Raw genomic sequence first — 5,780 nt, 5'->3', positions numbered from 1 at the left:
TTTTCATAACTTTTTCTTTTCCCCATCGTTGTATTTGATTCGAATACTACTACTTTATGAATTGAAATCAAAAAGTACCTCTTAACTCTTTTGGAAGTTTTATTTTTAAACTGGAAACAATATTGTTAGTATGTGCAAAATCTTCCATCCGCTTGCCAAATAACAATGGGCAACAGCGGCCATCTTTTGCGCAAAGTGAATTAAATGCTCTTATAAAAAGTGAAAACACTTTATAGTGTTTTTTCTTCTGGATCTAAAAGGTTTTCACTTTATTAATAAGTTTAACCTTCCTAGGTTCATCGAGCACATATTTGGTATTTTAATTTTCTGAATTTTGTTTTTAGAATTGAATTTATGTTTTTTTTTTTACAAATTATGGATTCAGGTTTTACTCTATGTTGTAATTTTGTGGGCTTTACACAATCATAACGTTGATCTATGTATATTTGAGATTGTGACATGATGAACAAAGTAGAGTTTGGTATTGATGGTTCGAATCGCCTCTTCACAAGCTAAATTAAAATCTTACTATATTAATTTCTTCCACTACTACTAAACATAATATACAAGTTAATTTAACATTTTAAGCTCTTCATTTAATCACAATTACAAACTATAAGCAGGGACGTTTAAGTTTTAATCTCTAAGGTTTTTAGTTGTTAACACTTGAACATAATGAAGTGTTGTGGGATGAATGCAACTCCTTTACCCTTGACATAAACATCACCTTTAATGATATGAGATTAATAATTTGACCATACAATTTGTACCTTTAAAGTAGACAAGCTAAGATGATTTAACATATTTATTATAACAAACTTAGGGCTTGTTTGGCTATAGATTTTCCAAATAATATTTGGGGAAAAATTTGATAAATAGTATTTGTCCATACAATTTGCTATTATTTGGCAAATATCCCAAATTCCCAAATACTAGTTTTTTCTAGTATTTGGGACAAATTTCATTATTTGAAATCATTTGAAATAATGAAATTTGTCCTAAATACTAGAAAAAACTAGCTTAGTAGTTGTTTGCGTTGTATTACATAATATTTTACTTGAACACCAAAGTAGTGATGACATATTCGGTGAATATGAAAGTGATGATATGGTTGTTGATGAAAATGATGAGCAATCGGCTCAGGGTAACAAAGTCATGTCCTTTGTCTACTTCATGATGTTTGTTGCACTCACTCCAAACTACTACATTGCTCTAGTGTCATGGACACTACTTGTTATTTGTTGCAACGAAAATCTAATTGAAGTGTAATACAAACTTATGGTTAATTTTGATAGTTTTTAAAATTTATGAGTATAAATCATATTTTTCTAAAAAAGTGAAATATATTTTTCAAATACTATGATCAAACACATAGTGAAATTTCACCCAAATAATATTTGCTAAGAATATTTGGAAATTTATGGCCAAACGCTAGCTTAGTTATGTGTGTCTAAAATTTGTAAGCAATATATCAAACTTGAGACAAATTTTATACTCCTATTTTATTTTATATGAGGTAGTTTGATTCGGTTGTAAATCATTTCATTAAAAATAAAATAGATATTTTATAGTTAAATTGTTACTTAATATAGAAATGTGTCATTTCACATAAATTGGGAGAAATGAAGTAATTTCTTTGACCATACCTTAAAATAGGATCTCAAAAATCAGCTATACCTACACTTTACCCACTCATGGGTGGATGAGGTCCAAGCCCAAGTATAAAGTTTTGGGCCTACCTCCCACGGGCTTTACTAATTTGGACGCGAGTTACTTACCGGGCCACATATTTTTGGATGTTTGAGAAGGAATGGAAGAAAAAACAAGTGAACTTTTTTAAAATTTTGAGGGCGGAATGGCCTGATAGACCTTTGTTTTTGTATGAGTTTGTATCCTGGATTATTCTACTTGATTATTTGTCATTTGAACCCTTAAACATAGTAAAATTAAGACTTAAGTCATTGACGACCTCTTAAAGTTGTTTGCATATTTCACTTAGACACCTCAACACATCCATTTTCCTATTAGACACTTCAATCTTAAAAAATAAATACCTATCAAACGTATATCTGACACCTAGTTAAAAAATGAAGTGCGTGCAATGCATATGCGGCTGATATGGCAAAATAATAAATTAAACGAAGACATGTGGCATTTTAATTTAATTATTTTAAATAAATGAATTTTAAATATAAAAAAATCTAAATCTGAAAAGAAAAAGAGTTTCAACTAAAAAAAAAAAAATCTACTTAAACCAACCCCACCCGACCCGCGGCACCCCTACCCACCCCAAACCTCCCCCTTCTTCTCTTTCCCTAAAAGATATCCTTTGTCCACCATTGTTATTGTTCATCTTGAGAAAAAAAAATGGAGATTTTAACATCTACTAAGTATGAATTCACCATTTTTGTTTCTCTTTATGCCGTATTTTTTATTCCTATTTTAAATTGATGTTGTTTTTTCTTAAAAAAATATGTTCTTCCTTTTTTAATTTTGATTTCGAATTTTGATTCTGCTTTGTTGTGGAGGAAGAAGGGATGTGGATCAGGGGTGGTGTATATGGTCTCCATTTTTTCTGGTAAAGGAGATGTGGATGGTAGTCTTCGTTTTTTCTGGCAAAAAAATGTGGATGGTAGTTTTCATTTCTTCCGGCGAAAATGACAGCAAGATATAATTCTAAATCTGAAAAATTAATACAATGACAATTGACAAGAGTATTAAAAAAAAATGAAGAGGTGTCCTTGTGTACAACAAAGTTAGGGTTTATCTGCTCCAATAAAATTACTATTAACGCAGATATAAATATGATAAACAACAGATTAGGGCTTGAAATGTAAGAAATAAAGTGAAGTATGGATTTCTTGTTGTCTGCATCGTTGAAATTTTTATCAAATTTAAGTATAAACTTAGAAGAAGTAAATTTGTAAAAAAATATTGATGGTGGATTGTTATGAAGAAATAGGAGCAGCAGGGGTCGTGCAATTTTGAAGGAGAGGAAATTGGAAAAGATTGTTATTTTTAAGAAAAAAAAGGTTGAAAATGTGTTTGATTAAATGATTCATGCGCCCAATATGGCGTGAATCCCACTTTTCGTGCCACATATGGAGAAAGTGTCTAATTGGTTCAAATTCAAAATAGTCAAGGTGTTCGATAGATACAAGTCCTAGTTAAAGTGTTTAAGTGAATTATGCGGACAACTTTAGGGGGCAATGTATGATTTAAGCCAAAGTTAAATCCAATTAATATTCGTTCCTCATGTATATTTTTATTAGGCGGAATGACCTTGGAGACCCTTATACTTGGCTCAGATTGTCAACTAGACCCTTCTACTCATGACTTTGCCAATTGAACACTTAAACTCAATGAAACACAATATTTTAAACCCCTCTGACCATTGACCAATTCTATGTGGCAACTTAATAGTTGAGGTGGAACAAACGTGTGATCTCACACGTTAAATGAGCGTAAACAGAAAAATTTGAGACTAAAACCAATTAAAAGAAAAGAAAAAATAAATAAAAAGACAAATCTTCTTTTCCCCATTTTCTTTTCTTTCTTACCCAACACCACTATCGTTCTTCCCCCCACCTAGTCCCCATTTTTCTTTAGTGCTCCCTTTCCCCATTTTTACAATCTGTAATATGTTTGCAAAAAGTATTTCAGAAATCCTTTTCTAGAAGTAGTTGCTTCAGTCTTTGTGATAAAAATATATAAAGAGAAGCTATTGGGGGATTGGGGAGGGGTAATTTACAGGCGGCTAGGTGATAGAGATCTGCTTATTTTGGAGAGTGAAGAATGATTATTGTATGTCTTTGTAAAATTAAGTGGAACATATATATACATTATAACATATTAAGATATTTTAGTGTGGTTCATTGGCATTAATGGAGGAAACAAATTCACAATGGTTCAAGTGATGGATGAAGACCTTGGTAAAAAAAAATGGAGAAAAATTATGAACGATGAAAACTTGGAGAACAATGATAATTTTTAGTTATTAAAAGTAGTGATAACCAGTAAGGAATACGGATGTAAGATGGCAATGGAGTCTTTGGTGAAAAAATGGAGGGAGATGGTCAAGGAAAAAGTTAGTGTGAGGAAGAAACGGAGTGAAAAAGCAAAAGGGAAAAGGGACGGATTTACCCCCGAACTTTAATAAATGCTATGTGTATGCCCTCCGTTATACTTTGCGTCCACATAAGCCCCTGCCGTCCAATTATTGGTACACGTATACCCCTCTCACTAACGGACCCCTAATTTCTTACACGTGTCTTAATCTTATTGAACTAACCGTTTGACCCTTTTTTTTAACCCATAACCCAACTATCCGCCCCATAACCCAATACCCACCCAATTTCCTCTAAAAGGATCCTAATTAAAAAACACCCAAATTAAAACAACAAAGTCCGTCCCTTTTCCCTAGTTGGAGGTCCCCGCGTATCCCTCACACCAAAACCCTAGTCGGAGCCGCGATTCCCTCACACCAAAACCCTAGTCGGAGCCGCGATTCCAGTTTGTCTTCGTCGATTCCACCTTGTCTCGTCGAATCTTTCGTGTGTTCTTCGATTCAACTTGTCTTCGTCGAATCTATCGTGTGTTGGTCATAATTTTGTAGTCAATTTTTCATCTATATGTAGTCTCCCTCAAATCAGACCTAAAACCATGTCTGAAAGTTCTTGTGATTCAATTAGTAACTCCAAGATAATGACTTGTTTTTGTGGCGAATTGGCTCGTTGTTTCACTTCAAGGACTCCATTGAACCCCGGAAGAAGATTTTATAGATGTTCTAAACCTAAGGTACATTTTTCGCTAAATGTAAATTAATATGATTTGTGCTTGTATTTTGGTGATTATGAGTTCTTTCCTCTGTTATTTTTATTAGATTGAAAATTGTGAATTTTGGAGGTGGGAAGACAGTTCTTCAGAAAACTCTTCTATTGAAGTTAATTTATTGAAGTCTAAATTGGAAGTTGCTACGTTGAAAATGGAGAATTTGAGAGAGTCGTTGAATGCGGTGAAGATTGAAAGAGACAATTTGAAGAAAAAATTGGAGAATTTAGAGAGTTTAAACTACTTTGAGGTGAATAAATCAAGAAATTTGGAATCTAAAGTGTCAAAGTTGAAGATGTTGTGTATATTGTCTTTTACTGTGTTTGTGGTATTTGTTGTTGCAATTTTCAAGTGATTAACTGGTAGCATGAGGAATATATGTTGTTGAATTGTAGTTTCAAGGGTCGGTTATTTCAAGTATTTGTAGTTTCAAGTGTTAGTTATTTCAAGTATTTGTAGTTTCAAGTGTTAGTTATTTCAATTGTTCCTATGTATTAGTGAATATTATGTTTGAATGTTGGTCATTATTTAGAGTAGCTATTGCTTCAAACGTATTGTAAAATTTCAAGTGTTGGGTTTGAACATTATTTTGTGTCTTTTGCCTTAAAAATTTGTAGTATTTATTTGTGTTATATTAGTCAGTATGATGAAGATCCTTTGTCAAAAAAAAAAGTTAGTATGCTAAAGATGGATAAACTTTTTGGTATTGCCATTATGTTTTCCTTGAATTTAGAGAATCTGAAAATGAAATGAAAGCTTGTCTTACCATTGTTTATGAAACGTGTTTTCAGGTGTTATTAAACTTGCACAAAGACACTATTAAACTATCAACATGAAAGTCACTAACTTTTTTTTTAAGCGAACAAAAATTCCATTACTTATCCGACAGCATCAGAAACTCGGTTTAACATCATCCATAAAGTCTTAAATTTAAAAATCGTGCTTTGCTT

The 5,780-nt window shown here is 32.3% G+C and overlaps 1 non-coding gene across 1 annotated transcript; it reads right to left on the bottom strand.

Annotated features, from left to right (window-relative positions):
* Positions 1–5,717: 5,717 nt before the first annotated feature.
* LOC125875297 (small nucleolar RNA snoR60) lies at positions 5,718–5,780 on the bottom strand. Its single transcript, XR_007447369.1, has one exon. It is a non-coding gene; the product is annotated as a small nucleolar RNA snoR60 (small nucleolar RNA).

The sequence above is a fragment of the Solanum stenotomum genome, chromosome 8 (genome assembly GCF_019186545.1).
Source record: "Solanum stenotomum isolate F172 chromosome 8, ASM1918654v1, whole genome shotgun sequence".
NCBI lineage: Eukaryota > Viridiplantae > Streptophyta > Magnoliopsida > Solanales > Solanaceae > Solanum > Solanum stenotomum.
This window is presented reverse-complemented; position numbering and strand designations above follow the sequence as displayed.